Source organism: Syngnathoides biaculeatus, chromosome 11 (assembly GCF_019802595.1).
Source record: "Syngnathoides biaculeatus isolate LvHL_M chromosome 11, ASM1980259v1, whole genome shotgun sequence".
Taxonomy (NCBI): Eukaryota; Metazoa; Chordata; class Actinopteri; order Syngnathiformes; family Syngnathidae; genus Syngnathoides; species Syngnathoides biaculeatus.
The window spans coordinates 2,246,668-2,264,136 of NC_084650.1; the positions used below are offsets into that span (position 1 = coordinate 2,246,668).

A 17,469-nucleotide genomic window follows, 5' to 3' on the forward strand; every position below is an offset into this window, starting at 1 on the left:
ATTTGTTCACCCCAACCAGTCGGTAGGCCACAGGGAGGTTGGCTGCTTGAAAAGTATAGTCCAAAAATGTTTGACCACCTCTCTACTAAAGTATAATTGCTAATGGCAGGTGAATCTCTCAGGACCTGAAGTAGATATTAAACACCAAGTCGATCCTCAAAACAACACAACAGAGGATGTACTTCCTGCAGCTTCACAGGAAGCACGGCCTGCCACAGGAGTTGTTAAGACAGTTTAACACAGCAGTTATTGAATCAGTCTGTGTTCTTCTAGTTTGGTGCTGCTCCCAAAAAAAAAGAGAGATGAACTCCAACTGCAACGGAAAATCAAAAGTGCTGAAAAGATTATCAGACATTCCAACAGCTTCTTCCCTCTTGCCATTGACTGGTTAAAGAGCAACTATTTTAAAACAGGTATTGTTATCAAAACTACATATAATATTATTCACTTAAATGTCAATGCGAAAAAAAAGTGAGTGGAGAGCGTGTCAAATGTTGGATTAATTGGATATGAAGTTATCTCATATTTGCTCTTATGGTTGTTTTAATGCTTCTTTGCTTAATTTGATGCAATGCAATCAAGAGAGCCATTGGGAGCCATGGAAGCTTCTGCTATGATGTGCTTAAACAATGTGATGCAATCAAGTTACATTGGGTGCCGTGGAAACACCAGATAGGGATGCAGCAGACAACATAAAGAGTGACGATCTCGAGAGGATGATGAAGACATCGCAAAGATTCACATTGGCTACTTTGTCACAGTTGCTTTAGTTGTTTGTTTTGTTGTGATACGGACTGCGCAAAGGAATAAACAGGAGGACTCTTTTGGAAGTAGACAGAACGGGTTCGAGATTGTGAAAGAGACGCATCCCACATTCTCCTTGCAAGCAAAGGTTCCTCTTGTCTTCCTTCCTTGAGAAATTGTACTTTAAATGTTTTGGGTTGCGTGAGCCTGGCTATCACCAGATGCTATATCACTGGACAAGTCAATGACCATGTCCCTGAAGAAGCTGTCCCTGACTAAGCAAAAGACTGCGTAAAAATATGTGGATAGTTGCAGAAGTCTCACTCGACATCCCAGTGGTGGCCATATTAGCTGCGACGTCATTTACAGATGTCACACTGGGACAGTCGCCATAGAAAACAGGCTGTGCCACCTGCTATGACAGATGAAGAAAGACATTTTCAGATTTTTCTAATACCCCTTCAGAGACTGAAGCTCTTTTTGAAGAAGAGAACATCTTAGAAGCGAGTGAAGCGACCGGGGCCATTTTACCATATCATTTCGAGCCATATTTAGACGATATGCAGACCACTTCTATCTAACAACAGACTCCCCAACCAACGAATGTGTCATGCTCCTGGTTTCCTGCCCAGGCTGGCGTGGCCAGCCAATCAGTCAGAGCACACCTGCACCATGTTACAGTTGATGACGCCCAGTATAGATAGGACGTGGGGGACGACTTGTCCTTCACTAGATCGTCGTCCTTGATGCCTCGTTCCCGCACTCCTGTTGGCCTGACTTCTGCTCTCCATGCACCGACCCACGCCTGTCCACTGACCACCCTCGTAAGCCTGCCGTACTATTACTTCTGATTGTTGGGACTGTCTGCCTGATCTCAGACCTTGGACCGAATAAAGGTTTCCTCTGTACTGTCTGCTGTCTCTGGAGTCGTGCATTTGGGTCCAGCCTCGAGCCCCGTTTCGTGACAGAATGAGGAACCCGATGAAAAATTCAAAATGAAAGGCCTATAATTGTTCGATTTCCAAACTCTTTTACAAGTCTTGTGTATGTAGCGTACCCAGGCAGACCCATGCTCAGTGAAGTAACTTCAGGGGTGACCAGACACCGGTGGCACGCGGTAAAACGACCTTTCCCCCCCGACCCCTCGGGGCTAACGGCAGCCACCGGGAAACTGTGGCCACCTTCTTTCTAACAGTGGCCACGGCAAACGGTGGCCACCGGCGATATGACACCGCTCTTTTGTTACGTTCTGAGAGAAGGATTACATCGCTGGACGCGGATGGAGGTTTTTTTTAATACTGCTTCTTTCGGACAAGTACACGGAACTTCTTCTTTTCCTTTGGGCTTGTCCCGTTAAAGGTCGCCACAGAATGTCCTCTCAGATGAACTCATATTTGTTTGGCACAGTTTTACGCTGGATGCCCTTCCTGACACAACAACTCTGCTGGAGAGAAGCTTACAGCACCTCGTATTCCCAGGCGGTCTCACATCCAAGTACTAACCAGGCCCAAACCCCCTTAGCTTCCGAGATCTGACGATGTCGGGTGTTCTCAGGGTAGCGTGGCCATAAGCCCTCATTGCATTGCTGGAACATTCACTGGAAATAACATTTGTTCGAGTATGGTGACTATACATTTGGCTAGTTAGCTCATGTTACATGCTACTAAACTGTCTTTGTACTTCTGTTTTATCATTGTTTTGTTTTGTGTCTGATTAAATGCATAATGAGTGCTTTATGATATTTTGCTGGTTTGACCAAGAGGATTTATTCTAAATTATCACGTAACATATGCTGTTGTAGCGCCGGAAAAAAAGAGTCGGAGGCGTAGTGTCGAACACAGGAACAAACCTTGTTTTATTGGGAGACATCAACAGACTACACGCATAACGGCAGGAACTCACTACTTCCTCACTCCGGAAGTGCAACAACAAAAACAGTCTGTGCGGAACCCAACAACCCAACTCGAGTTCCTGCGGGTGAATTATGTAAACACCACACAAGCCCCCCCTACCCCAGAATTCACCCATAGACAAAATCCCCATGACGCAGAGGGATGACGACCCGACCCCGGGGGGTGCTGCACTGTCCATTGAGTCAAGGGACAAGGGCCCAGGCGGGGTCAAGGGCACCCCGGCAGGTGCAGGGGCACAGGGCAAAAGGGGGACGACCCCGGCGCGGGGGGAGAGCCAACCCCAACGGCTGCGCAATGTCCAGGTGCGCGGGTTTGACCCCGTCCACGGAAACAGTCTCGGGTCTACCACCAATGTCCACGAGCAAGCTCTTATCCCCACGCTCCAGGACCCTGAAGGGGCCGTCGTATGGGGGGCGCAGGGGTCCACAGTGGGCGTCATGTCGAATGAACACAAAATCCGCAGAGCGCAGGCAACGGTGCAACCGGGCAGCTGGGGTGCCATGTTGCGACGTGGAAACTGGCACGAACCCTTTGGCGGCCTCCAGCAGGGAGGACCATTGCCTGGCTGCAGACCAAGGCGCCGTGGCGTCTGGAATGAATTCGCCCGGGACCCGCAGCGGCTGGCCATAGATGAGCTCGGCAGATGAGGACATCAGGTCCTCCTTGGGGGCGCACCTGAGGCCGAGACCCACGGGAGCTTATGCAACCAGTTGGCGTTCGTCAAGCCGGCACGCAGGGCTGCTTTCATTGAGCGGTGTAACCGCTCGCAGAGACCGTTCGCCTGAGGGTGATGGGTGGTAGTGCGGTGCAGCTTGACCCCCAAAGTCTCACCGACTGCATTCCAGAGTTCAGAGGTAAACTGAGGGCTACGGTCAGAGGAAAGGTCGGACGGGGTCCCGAAGCGCGCAACCCACGTGCCGATGAACGCCCGGGTCACGTCCAACGACGTCGTCGAGAAGAGGGGAACGGCTTCGGGCCAGCGGGTTGTCCTGTCCACCATGGTGAGCAAATAGGTGAAACTGTGCGAGGGAGGAAACGGCCCCATCAAGTCGACGTTTAAGTGGTCAAACCTCCTCTCGGGGACAGCGAAGGGCTTTTGTGTGGCGATGCACCTTAGATCGCAGACAGGCCACGCACGAGTCGACCCAGGCCTGCACATCATTCTTAAGCCCGCGCCACACAAACTTCTGGGTCACCAGCCTCGCGGACGGTTTCCTGCCAGGGTAGGAGAGGTTGTGGACCGCCTCAAAAACAGCCCGCCGCCAGTTCGCAGGGACCAGCGGCCGAGGCTGCCCAGCCGAGAGGTTTCACAGCAACATGACGCCCGAGTCACCAACAGCAACTTCCTCCAGGTGCAAACCCGTGTCAGAGGTCTTGAGGGCCTGCACCCCGTGGTCCGAGGCCTGGTCTGCGCTCATGCAGGAGTAGTCGAGACCCAGATGCACAGTGCTGACAACCGCCCTGGAGAGCCAGTCCGCGACCACAATGGATTTGCCAACGATGTGTTGGATGTCCATAGTGTACTCTGAGATGAACGACAGTTGGCGTTGCTGGCGGGCGGACCACGGCTCGGCCACCTTGGACATGGCGAAAGTGAGGGGTTTATGGTCCACAGATGCCGTGAACCTACGGCCTTCCAATAGGGAACGGAAGTGGCGGATCCCCAGCCAGAGGCCGAGGAGCTCCCTATCGAATGTGCTGTATTTGCGTTCCCTGGGGACCAGCTGACAGCTGAAAAAGGCAAGTGGTTGCCAGGTGCCGCTGACCCACTGTTCGAATACGGCCCCAACGGCGTAGTCCGCTGCGTCAGTAGTAAGAGCGACGGGGGCCCCGTGGGACAGGTGGGCCAGCATAGCGGCACGACTGAGCACAGCCTTCGTAGCCTTGAAGGCTTCCACCCTCTCGGCCGTCCATTCAATGTCCTGGTTGGGGGCCTTGCCTTTACGAGCCTCATACAGCGGGTGCATGGTGTGGCCGGGTGGATGAAACCGGTGGTAGAAAGTCCCCATCCCCAGAAACTCCCGGAACCCTGAGCCGAGCGAGGTCGGGGAAAAGCGGAGACAGCCTCCACCTTTGCCGGAAGGGGGGCGGCGTCGTTCTTGTCGATTAGGTGCCCGAGATGGAGGGCACCCTGAAAAGACACTTCACCGGGTTGATGATCAGGCCATGCTGCTCGAGTCTTGCGAAGAGGTCGCGGAGGTGCATCAGATGTTCTTCCTCCGAGGAGCTGGCGATGAGAATGTCATCCAAATAGACGAACACAAAGGCCAAGTCTCTGAGCACAGAATCCATTAAACGTTGGAAAGATTGGCCCGCGTTTTTGAGACCAAACGGCATCCTCAGAAACTTGAACAGGCCAACAGGGTGTGATTACAGCCGTCTTGGGAACGTCTGAGGGGTGCACGGGAACCTGGTGATACCCGCGCACCAGGTCGACCTTGGAGAACAGGATTTTGCCTGCCAGGTGGGCCGAGAAGTCCTGAATGTGTGGAACAGGGTAGTGGTCGGGTGTAGTGGCGTCGTTAACGCAGCGGTAGTCACCACATGGTCCCCAACCGCCACTCGGTTTAGGGACGATGTGTAGCGGCGAGGCCCACGGGCTATCCGAGCGGTGGACGACGCCCAGACGCTCCATGTTGGCAAATTCGGACTTACCCACTGCTAGCTTCTCGGGGTCCAGCCGTCGGGGTCTAGTGTGAATCGGGGGGCCTTTGGTCTTGATGTGGTGCTCGACCCTATGTTTAGTTGTGGCAGAGGAGAAAATTGGCCGTGTCAAGCCAGGGAACTCACCAAGGAGGAGCTGATACTTGGTGCCATCTGAGAGTGAACTGGAGAGACCGCCATAAGTCGCCTCATTGCGGACACAGGCAACCGTGGAGAAAGTCAGTGCATCCACCAGACGGCCCTCCTTGACGTCCACTAGAACCCCGTGGGCACAAAAAAAAAAAAAAATCAGCGCCGAGGAGAGGGAACGAGACGTCTGCAGTGATAAAGTCCCATGTGAAGCGCTGACCCCCAAAACACAAGTCCACAGTCTTTATGCCATAAGAGCGGATAGGGGAGCCATTAGCGGACAGTAGGGGTGGCTCTTGAGTCCCAAGAGCGGCGTCCTCTGCAGTGGCAGTCAGGACGCTCCTCTGGGTACCAATGTCACAAAGGAATTTGCGCACGGAAAGCGTGTCCTTGACGAACAGCAGCCGGCTCTTCGCGCCCACGCTCACTGCCGCTGCGGAGTGCGGGCTTTGGAGTTTCCCGATGCGTCGTAGTTGCAAAGGGCGCGGCACCTCTTTGCTTTTGCGCCAAAATGGGCATGGAAGTAGCAAAAGCCTATGCCAGCGCGGCCGTCCGTGGCGATGGGGCCCCTGCTGGATTCCCCGACCTCCACCCACGCCCGGGGGCGAGTAAGTGCGCGCCAGGGCCAGCACCTCAGGGGAGAAGGGCTGGGTGGCCAGGAAGAAAGGGTTGGCCTCCTCAGCCAGGGCCCGGGGCTCAGTGAGCGCCGTCAGAACATGCAGCTGCATGTGTCTGAGAAACAGTTCCATGAAAATGAAATTGGGCTCCTCCGTGCCCAGCAGGTTTAGCATCATTTCCATGAGTTCTGAAGGTTTGCTGTCCCCCAGTCCATTAATAGCCAAAAGACATCAGGCAGGCTCTGGCCGGGAAAGCTCGAAAACCTTGAGCAGGTGAGCCTTGAGCCCAGCATATTTATCTCGGGTTGGGGGAGATGTGGTGAAACTCACTGCTCTGGCCGCCGTTGAGCTCCCGAGGGCTGAGACAACGTGGTATGACGCGCGGAATCATCCGAGATCCCGTGGAGGGCGAAATGAGCCTCCGTCTGCGCGAATCACGCTGCCGTGGATGTCTCACAAAACTCCAGCAATTTGAGGATGGCGGTTGCCATGTTCGGTTCAGTCTCGGAAACGCCCGGACTGACGTCGGGGTCACCAATGTAGCGCCGAAAAAAAGGAGTCGGAGCTGGAGTGTCGAACACGGGAACAAACCTTGTTTTATTGGAAGACATCAACAGACTACTCACATAACGGCGGGCACTCACTACTTCCTCACTCCAGAAGTGTAACAACAAAAACAGTCTGTGCGGAACCCAACAACCCAACTCGAGGTCCCGCGGGTGAGTTATGTAAACACCACACTATAAATTGTCAGACAAATTAGTCCCACCAACCATTATTTTTTTAATAGCTCTATATACTTAACTGTCATTTAGAGCACACCAAGCTCTTGTCCTTTGCACCTGTGCAATCCATTTTTCACCACGAATCAGGTCTTTTGGAAATGTGTGAAGAGTGAGTCCATCCTCCCGAGTGTTCAAGCAAAACCCAGCAATACAACGAGCCAGCATTTTGGCTTACACGCAGAAAAAACGGGTAATTTCTTGCCGGTACAGTAGCTATAAACCAATATAAACACTCAACCCTATTACTGCAAAAAACGTAACTTCCTGGTTCTTCATCAACTCAAACCAGTCGACAAAATTTTCATGGCGGAAGATGAAAAAAAAAAAAATCAATATGCGGCAACATTCTGACGTGCTGTGAACAAACTAATAAGTCCATTGCAGCTGATCTTTTTTGGTTAACATACTAAATGTTATGTTTTAGGTCTCAGTTGGCCTTTAAACAGTTAACTAACAATTCAGTTGTGACATGCTGCCATTTTTTAATGGTAAGAAGGGCAACATTGAACATTCCTCTTAATATAAGAAAACTGAGATACATAATGAGAGATTAAAAAAAAAGTGGGGCGAATGGGAAGAAATTATGAAATGTGAATAAGAAGGAACCTGAAGACGATGAGCTGATTAATTGTGAGACAGAGAAAGACAATGCATATTTTCTCTGATATCGATGACAATGGATACTGGGTCAGACCACTATTGGAGAACCAGACATTCAGGATGCAGGTGGACATTGGTACATGTGTAGCTATTGTATGGAATGTTGTTTACAATGCTGCAACACTTTGCTCTCCAAAATCCTAAATTGAAGTTAAGGACATACACTGGTGAGTCTGTACCAGTGTTAGAAAGTATATATGTGACCGTGGAACATAAAAAAAGAGTCTTCCACTTTATGTTGTTTCGGGCAATCATCCCATTCAGGTGAGTCGCTGGTGCCTGGAGAAGATTAACTAAACTGGCAAGAAGTGGTTATAATTAGAGGTTTTGTCTGCAAAGTAAGCATCCTTGAACTATGATTTTCATGATAGAAGCAGTTTTTCTGAGTAGAGAGGCTTTTGGGTTGTAGGGGTGAGAATCTCTCACCACTACATGATTTTATTGGTTTACAATTCAGAGGGCTATGATTACAAATGTATAAATGATGTAACATATGTTCACATATGCTTCTCAGCATTGCAAATAGCCAACAGTGGTGTTTCAATGGTGTGTATTTAAAATACTGACAAAAAGCATCATAACATAATAATCATAATGTTAATAATGAAGCTAGGTTCTTGTCCATAGTCATGGAGTTGTGACAGTCACCACCACACCCGTGAAAATGAAAAGTATGGATGATCCCAGTGAATCTTGTGACCCAACAGTTGTCAGAGAAGGCCGACATGTTGTTGCTCTGCTTTCAGACATACTGTAGCTTAAATTTACATAATTTTATCGGCAATTATTAATTATTATCAATTGTTCAGGAATCTGTAAGAGTCACTTTTTCTTTTCTCCTGCCCTGAGACTGCTCACTGGAATAATCCTAATCGATTTTTAACAGCAGAGACAAGTAATAAAAGTTTTACTTTTGTGAGAGCTGTATTTGTTCATACTGGTCCTAATTGGAAATATGCAACTCTGCAAACACTTTGTGTTTTTACTTTGTCTCTCTATCTGTACTGCTCTCTTTCCCATGGCTCTTTTTACATCTCTACAATCTGAACTCACCTTCAGATCAAAAACAAGACAAGCCTCAATAATAGATATTTTTTTTTACTTTTAAAAAAGTGTCACACTGTCAGCCTCATCCACCAATTTAATTGTGATATACAGTAGTTCAATGAGGCTTTGGCGTTAAACCAGAAAGCATCTTGCTGCATGATTGGAGCATAAAAGCAGCTCGTCAAAACCAACAGTTTATGGCAGCTGACAGCAAGAAGCCACTTTGCAAGCAAAGTTGCTACTCAAGCAGAAAGCATGAAGACAGTATTATGGAAGCAAATTTTCAAAGCAGTCTTTGGTTCTTTTTAGACATGTGAAAAGTGATAGCTTGTCATCTGAATTTCCACATATTACTGGAGTTTGTTGTCATGAGACATTGGTGTATAATGCTCGTTGTATATTATTGTCTGCCAGGTCTCAACCGAGCTTTCATTTCTTAAATGTATAATTTTATTTATTTGTGCCTGTTCAGTGAGCATATTTTTAAAATTCACTTTTTTTGAAGAAAAAGAATCACCTTTATTGTCATGAACATGCATGCAACATAAAATTTGTTCTCTGCATTTTACCCATCACAGTGAACACACACACACACTTGTTAGTGGAAAACTAAGGGAAGCAGGGGCACCATAAAGACCTAGGGACCAGTTTGGTGTATTAGCATCTTGCTCAAGGACATCACAGCCAAGAATCAAGGAACTTTTTCTGAATGGTCCAGTCAGGGTCTTGAACCTACGTCCCCCACAGTGGTTGGTGATGATCTTCACCATTGGGATACAGTTGCTCAAACCTTAACAGGTTATGGTTTTTCTGCCCTGATTTTAAACTTAAAATTTACTATGCTAAAATGGCTCAGTACAGTACAGTAGAGTACATATTGTACTCATTGCAATGTTCATCCCTTTTTAAGGTAGTTTTGCATCAGGTAAGATCAGATAGGCGGCACGGTGAATCAGCTGGAAAACATTGGCCTCACATTTCTGAGGTCCGAATGCAATCCCGGACCCGCCTGTGTGGAGTTTGCATGTTCTGTCGGTGCCTGCTTGGCTTTTCTCCGGGTGCTCCAGTTTCCTCCCTCTTCCCATAAACATGCAACATTAACATCCCATAAACATGCAACATTAATTGGACACTAAATTGCCTCTACGTGTGATTGTGAGTGCAGCTGTTTGTCTCAATGTGCCCTGCAATTGGCTGGCAACCAGTTCACGGTATACCCCGCCTCCTGCCTGTCGACAGCAGGGGTAGGCTCCAGCACTCCCGCGACCCTGGTGAGGATTAGCAGCTAAGAAAATAGATGGATGGATAAGATAGAGCTGAAAATATACTTTAATTTACCTGAATCACCCCACTGTTTACCATGTCTTTGACATGTTTTCTGCCATGCCAGGCCACTGTAGATGGATGGGAAAATGCGCTTCCATATCTCCTGTGAGGATACGCAGAGCCTCTCTTAATACATTCATCCATCCATTTCCTAAGCTGTTTATCCTCACAAGGGTCGCAGGAGTGTTGGAACCTATCCCAGCTATCTTCAGGCTAGAGGCAGGATGGATCCTGAACTGGTTGCCAGCCAATCGTAGGGGATACATAAAGAAACAGCCATTCAGACTCACATTCACATTTACTGGAAATTTAGTCTCCAATAACCTGACTATGCATGATTTGTTGAAGTGGGAGGAAAACCGAGTGCCTGTAGAGAACCCACACAGGCATGGCGAGAACATGCAAACTAGACTAGTTGGACCATTCCTCTCTTATTATTTGACAATTTCTTTTTTTCATTTTACCTTTACTTTTTTTCAATTAACTATTATTCTTATTGAGATTATGTGCCAAAAAATGTTAAGACCTGTCCAAAGCTGGTTGGTGTGCATCAATGACATTGTGCTCAACTCTAAGTTGTCTATCGTCAAGCCAAAGGGTGAACAAAGTAATGTGACAGTGGTAGAGAAGGTCTCTGCATTCACATATACATGTAAACATGTGCACAGGCATTCAAAATGCAAAGGTCATGGAATGTTTTCATTAAGTGTGAGTTAAATAAACCCCAAGAACAAGATGCTGTTAGAGATGAACTAGACTAAACATACATTGATTTTCCTTTTGGGTTTATTATTTGTGCTACAAAATTTGCATAACAGCACAATTCCAATTCTGAAATGGTTAGGATAACATAGAAAAAGTGAATCACAATAGATCATTTTTTGGATCAGATGTTTTGAAAACAACATGTATGGCTGTATTTTCATTGACTGCAAATGCTGGCGCACCCTGATTTTTGTGCAAGCGCAAGGCTCGCTAATCATGTTCAGCAATTTGGCAGACTAGTTTACACCAAGATGGGCGTACCTTTGATATGTACCCATCAGAGTTACAATTTGGTGGATGAAAATGCATCTAAACTTAGATAATTTCTAAATACTGGTGCAGCTGTTCTGAGCTCCGCAGTCGTGTAGTTGTTGTCAGACATAATTCATTCATAAATATGTGAAGAGCAACCCTCAAAAGTATTGTGGAAATAAATTCATTGAATGCATTATCCATCTATCCATGCATCCATTTTCTGTACCGCTTGTCCTCACTAGGGTCGGGGGTATACTGGAGATTACCTCTTCTATCTTTGGGCGAGAGGAAGTGCACCCTGAAATGGGCGCCAGGAAATTGCAGGGCACATTTAAACAACCAACCAATCACACTCATATTCAAACCTATGGGCAATTAACTTACCACACGTTTTTTTTCGGGGTGGTGGTGTGGGAGCACTACCCGGAGAATTTGCACCAGGGTCCCGAGAACAGTGAGCTAGATGTGCTAACTAGTCATAAACCGTGCTGCGGAATGCATTATTAATATTATTCCTGTTATCGTTGCTCTTGTAGTTCCATGTAAACATATTTTGTATGCTTCAATCTCCCGGACTCGAAGAAATAAGTTTCTTCTTGTTTGTCAGTCTACAACTTTGATTGGCAACAAATCAACTCGGCCGTAAACAGAGCCTTAGCAGTGCAGACCTCCCTCTTTTAGATGCACCGGGGAGTGTGTGCACGCAATTCTGGTCTAACCTCCATGTTTGTGTGTGTGACTATCTCTGCACTGGATTTATAGTCTAGTCAAAAAATAAGTTGTACTGTCTATTGACTGGCTAGTGCTGCACAATGTATCCTGGATGAGGTGTTATTTAGGACATTGGGGAGAACCTTCTGTGGAGAAGGTGAGAGGAAAGCTTGATGACGAATTAGTAAATCAAAAATACACTACATGTGTATTTGCAGCATCATGAAACCCAAACCAAATATAGCGACAACAATTTTGAGAGCGTGCTACATGGAGGGGTGTAAAGAAACCAAACATTCGTACAGTAGGAAGTGACATTGTCGTGCAGTAGGAAGTGACATTAGCCAAGATAGTGGGTACAGTAATAAAAGAATCTCGTCGTAGTGGGATGCTAGTGACAGTGCTGCACTGAGGTGAGTATTGTGGTAGTAGGCATGTGAGTACAAGATTGACTAACACAGTGCCGATTGCACAGCAGTAAACATCTGTTGACTGTCTGCCAGGGACTGTATTTCAGGTTTTATTAGTTGTTCATTTGCCTGTGTCTCCTGAACACAGGGTACAGCTCCAATTTTCTTTAATGTGCATACCACTGGCTAATGAAACGTATGCTAAATCATTGTCAGTTGCAGCCGGTCGTTTACTCGCACAGTCCCAAAGTAAACAAACATCATTAAAGTGTTGAGTTTATGGAAGTCAAAGTTGCTGAAGTTGTTACAGCCTAGGATTGACTGTTCAGGTTTGCAAGGCCAAGATGTATTTATTCTATTCCGTTCATATTTTCTGTATGTGTATGCTAATGTGTACCATATATTTCAAGATGAAAGTGAAATATATGTAAGTGACAAGAAATTGTGATCTTTTAAACAATATTTTCTCAAAATAAGAAGCCTAACCATGCTAGTATTTTATTTCTCGGTGGTTTCGTCCAAACAATACCTTCTGCTACAAAATAAAACATTAAAAAAAGGTTTTTCACTTTCCATTTTTATCCCGATTTTCCTGTTCATACTGTAGAATGACTGTGGCATACTTTATTGTATAGCTTGTTGCGCCTTTTAGCTTCAGTAGATGCAAATTTGGAAAACAAGACTATATGTATCTGTTTGTCAGGTCATTCATACTGAACTCTTTCCACTCACCAACTACTTCATTAAGTACACCTACACATTGTAAATGTATCCATCCATTTACAAGACAGTATGCCCTTCTTAGGGTCATGATTCAGCGGGAGCCTATCCCAGCTGACTTTGAACGAGAGGCGGGATACACCTTATACAGTTTGCCAGCCAATCACAGGGCACATATTGACTACCAAAAATTACCGTTTACATCTCGGGACAGTGTAGACTCCAGAGCAGGGGTCTCAAACTCAATTTACCTCGAGGCCATAGGAGGCAGCGACCAGCTGAGGGTGGGCTGCACCCTCAGCGTGCATGCACTCATGGCCAGCACCACCACTACCCTGGTGAGGATAAGCATCTTGGAAAATGAATGAATGAAAAACGATAAACAAAGATGCTTGTGTCAAGAAATTGCGTACAAAACTACTAGTAAAATGCTACATGGCAATGCTGCTATAATTTTCACTCAGAAAATTCTCTGCTTGCACGTGCCCGAGAGCCATATACCCCACCATGTTTGGGTGGCTTTGTACACAACATGGTAAAACTGTCATTCATGTAAAACTTGAGGGCCGCACTAACATTAAACTTTCATATTAAGGTGGGGGCCACGAAATATCGTCCCATGGGCCACAAAATGCCCGCAGGCCGCCAATTTGAGACCACTGCTCTAGAGGTACAGCACTATGAAAAAGTACTGGTTCTCATTCTTCTTCTTCCACAGAGTTTCACCAAGATGGACCTTGCTTTGTGCATGGGTGCAGTCATTAATTTTGGAACATTACGTGGCCATTCCCAAACTGTTCCCCACAAAGTTGGGAGCAATAAATTCTCCGAAAGCTCTTGGTATGCTGAATATTTCAGAGTTCCTATCACTAGAACTTAGGAGCCAGTATTTTGGACAATTCCATGCTCCCAACTTTGTAGGAACAGGTCTGCTGCATATTTCTAACATGGCTGTGCACCAGTGAACAAAGCAATGTCCATAAAGACATAGATAACAGAAATTTTGTTGTGGATGAGCTTGACTGGCTCGTACAGAGTCCTGACCTCCACCAGATAAAACACATTTGGGATAAATTCGATGCAGGCTTCTCATCCAACATCAGTATGTTACTTTACAAATCTACTTCTAGAAAAATGGTTGAAAAAAAATCCCATAAATACACTCGTAAACCATGTGGACATCCTCAAATATTTGAAGCTCTTATAGCTGCAAAGGCTTGACAGATATCATACTAAACTCTATGGATTAGGAATGGAATGTTATTTAAGTTCATATCTTATTTTCCTCAAAAGGGTACAAGTCATCACCATTTCCTTAAGCGCAAGCAAAGAATCACCTTCGTTATACACTAGTGAGAGAGAGAAAATAGAAGAAAAAGAAGTACAGAAAGACACCCCTCTCATTCCCTCAACATTCTCAAACAATTAGCTTCTTCTAGCCACACTCAGATTTATCTTTATGGGAATGGCTGCATGGAGAGGATGAAAAAGAAATAGAAAAACAGTGAGTACGCACAACAGTCCCGAGCACATTTACAAGGACATACAGAAGGACTCTGCTGTCTTAAAATAAAACCAGAATATACAAATACATTTTCCAAATCAGATCTCCTTTTGATAATATAGTCAACTACTTATCACATGGGAGGGGTAGAATTACTCATTAAAAACTAAGTAAAATACAATACAATAAAGGACATCTTCATGGCACTTCACTAAACCTAACGTGCGTTTTAAATGTTGAAAGAAGTTGGTATAACTATGGGGAAAAAAATGCGCATACTCCATCCAGTAAGGCCAGAGAAACCCAAACCTCTTGACAGTGTTTACCGTGATATTCCAATTTAGGTACTATATTTTAAGGTCCAATGGCTAAAAATAGATGTATCTGCTAATGGCTTTAATTAATCGTAGAGAAACACAAATGATGCGGGCATGACTGTTTGCCTGTTTATATTAAACACAGTTACAAGTGTTATGTGTGTAAGACCAGTGGATTTAGTCATGTCACTTGAGGACAGTCACCAGAACTGCAAGATTTTCAGAACCCCTGTTGTGATTTGACAAATTCACAAGACATTGCATTGGAACTTTGTGGTTAAAAGGCTGCTTTTGATAGGAGAGAAATGTCTGGCATTTAGCATAAGCAGTTGTGGAATCTCGAAGTGGGCAACTCCACTCTTCTTTCAGTCTACCTTTTACAATCCATAAATCCGCATTGCTTCTTGGAAGGAATCCACAGTGCACCTTCATTGCTCTGCAGGTGCTTTAAAAAGCATGGAGTGAGGTTCTGTGGAAAATCCACCTCACCAAATTATTTCCCTCAAGATTCCAATTGCCTCAGGAAGCCTGTGCATGTGGTTGCGTAGGGAAGTTTGGCATAAAAGAGTTCTATCAAAAATCATGACTTTAAAAGATAAACAAAAGCGTTTAATGATTGCTAACCTCTACTAAAACTGCCATGTCATAAACTGGATTGGCACCAAATTGTGTCATAGGGAGCGCACCACCCAGGACATCAGTGAGAAAAATGTATTAATCATTGAGAGATTTTTATTTGGTCACGTTTTATCTGGATCCAATCCAGATATGTCCACAATCTGCAAAGTAATTTTTGACAAGCCTATTAAAAAACAAAATAACATTTGATCTCACTTTTATTGAACCTATTACTAGCCCATTTTTATTTACACTGCTCAGAGAACATTGCTTTCGATGTGCATTAAAGTATGTACTGTATGTACGTATATATATATATATATATATATATATATATATATATATATATGATTGTATGTATGCACTGTATTTATGAATGGTGCTGTAGATTGTAGCAACCAATAATATTCATGTTGTTAAATTAATACCTATTATTAGTATATATGTAGTATATGACAGCCATGGAATTGTGGGATATGTAAATGTGCATCACGATACAGACACAAGCTATCTTAAAAATACAATTTCCTTAAAATGCACACAAACAAAATATAACACTGGTATTCATCGCACATGAAATCCAACTGTTGTTCAAATAATCCAGCAATTAGAGCCATAACTGTTGCAACAATTATGAATAGCTCTTTGTCATGTTCACATCTGTGATGATTGTAATTACAGCCTTTAGGCCTTTTTTGCACTGGATTTCTTTTTTCCCCCATTTTTTTATTGCCAGTGATTGCATCATTCTGCACAGAGAAAACCAAGTGTGTTTGTTGGAATTAATTCATTCCATCATGAAACCTGGAATATTACAGTGTTTAATTCTGAAGGCTGAGATCGGCGACCTTGATATTTGACCCATGGCGGCAAGTTAATAACTGAAGTTTTTCACACTTATTTTACATTGCAATGTGGTATGAATCCCAATGGACTGGGCCATGTATCACTTCACTCTAGAATACAGCAGATTGCCAAAAAAATAACCTACAGCCTTTCAGTTGTTTTTAGAGACTTAAAATGACTATTTTAATTTCATTTAATTTATTTTTAAATGTATTTATTTATTTACCCCTCCATTTTATCCTACAGCTTCTCTTCGCCAGAGTCACAGGTGTAGTCTATCCGAGCTGACGTTGAGCAAGTGGCGAGACTGCTCACCAGTCGATAGCAGCACATACTGTGCAAGACAACCAATCACATAACGATTTACAATTATTAACAATTCTGCTTCAAATAACGTAATACTGTGTACATGCTTTTGTAATGTGGGAGGAAACAGGAGTATCAGTAAAAAAAAACAAAACAAAATTGCAAGCATGGGTAAAATGTGCTAACTCCACACTGAACACGTCACTCCACCAGAGCCAGCTAGAGTTCATCTGTTAACAATGTGTTGCTATTAAAACAACAAAATACAATGCCACTTTGATACAGTATATGAGTTTCATTTAACTGTGATAGGATGGCACCTATGCAATAAACCCAGTCGTGAAATTTCCTCTCACCGAAATATTCCTCAGTTGACTGTCAGTTGTATTATAAGAACATGGAACTGTTTTGGAAAGGCAGCAACTCAGCCACAAAGACGTAGGCCACCAAAACTGCTGGAGCGGGTCAGCGGATGCTCAGGTGCATAGTGCAAGAAGGGTGTGAACTTTTTGCTGAGTCAATCACGAGAGTTCTCCAAACTTCATTTGGCCTTCAGATGATCTCAACAACAGAGATTTAGATGCAATGGGTTTCATGGCCGAGCAGCTGCATCCAAGTTATACATTACACTAAGTGGAATGCAAAGCATTGGAGGCAGTAGCTTAATGAATACCGCCACTGGACTTCAGAGCAGTGGAGATGCGTTCGCTGGAAGGACAAATCACACTTCTTTAAATGGTGAGTGAATGGACAAGTGAGTTAGGCAGTGGCTGGGAGAACGATACTTGTAGGCACGGCGAGAACATACATATGATTTTAACCTCGGTCCTCAGAACTGTGAGAGCAACAGCTGCTCCACTGTGCCCCCTGTATATACACACTCATACATTTATAAATCTACATACTGTACATATACACTTACATGTACTCATACACACATGTCGAGTATATATTGTATATTAGAAACGTCTGGAAACTGAGTCACAGCCCCGGAACAATAAGTCTCTGCAACAAATCATCACACAGAATCCAGTTACACTAATCAATCCTACACAGTACCACGGGTCTTGCTTTGCTGTGCCTCTACTCTATATTGCAGATTTCTATTAAAGTTGTTAGTATTTACTCTGTA

At 44.9% G+C, this 17,469-nt stretch overlaps 1 pseudogene; it reads right to left on the bottom strand.

Moving 5' to 3' along the window:
- Positions 1-2,197: 2,197 nt before the first annotated feature.
- On the bottom strand, positions 2,198-2,316 carry LOC133509287 (5S ribosomal RNA; annotated as a pseudogene).
- Positions 2,317-17,469: the final 15,153 nt, after the last annotated feature.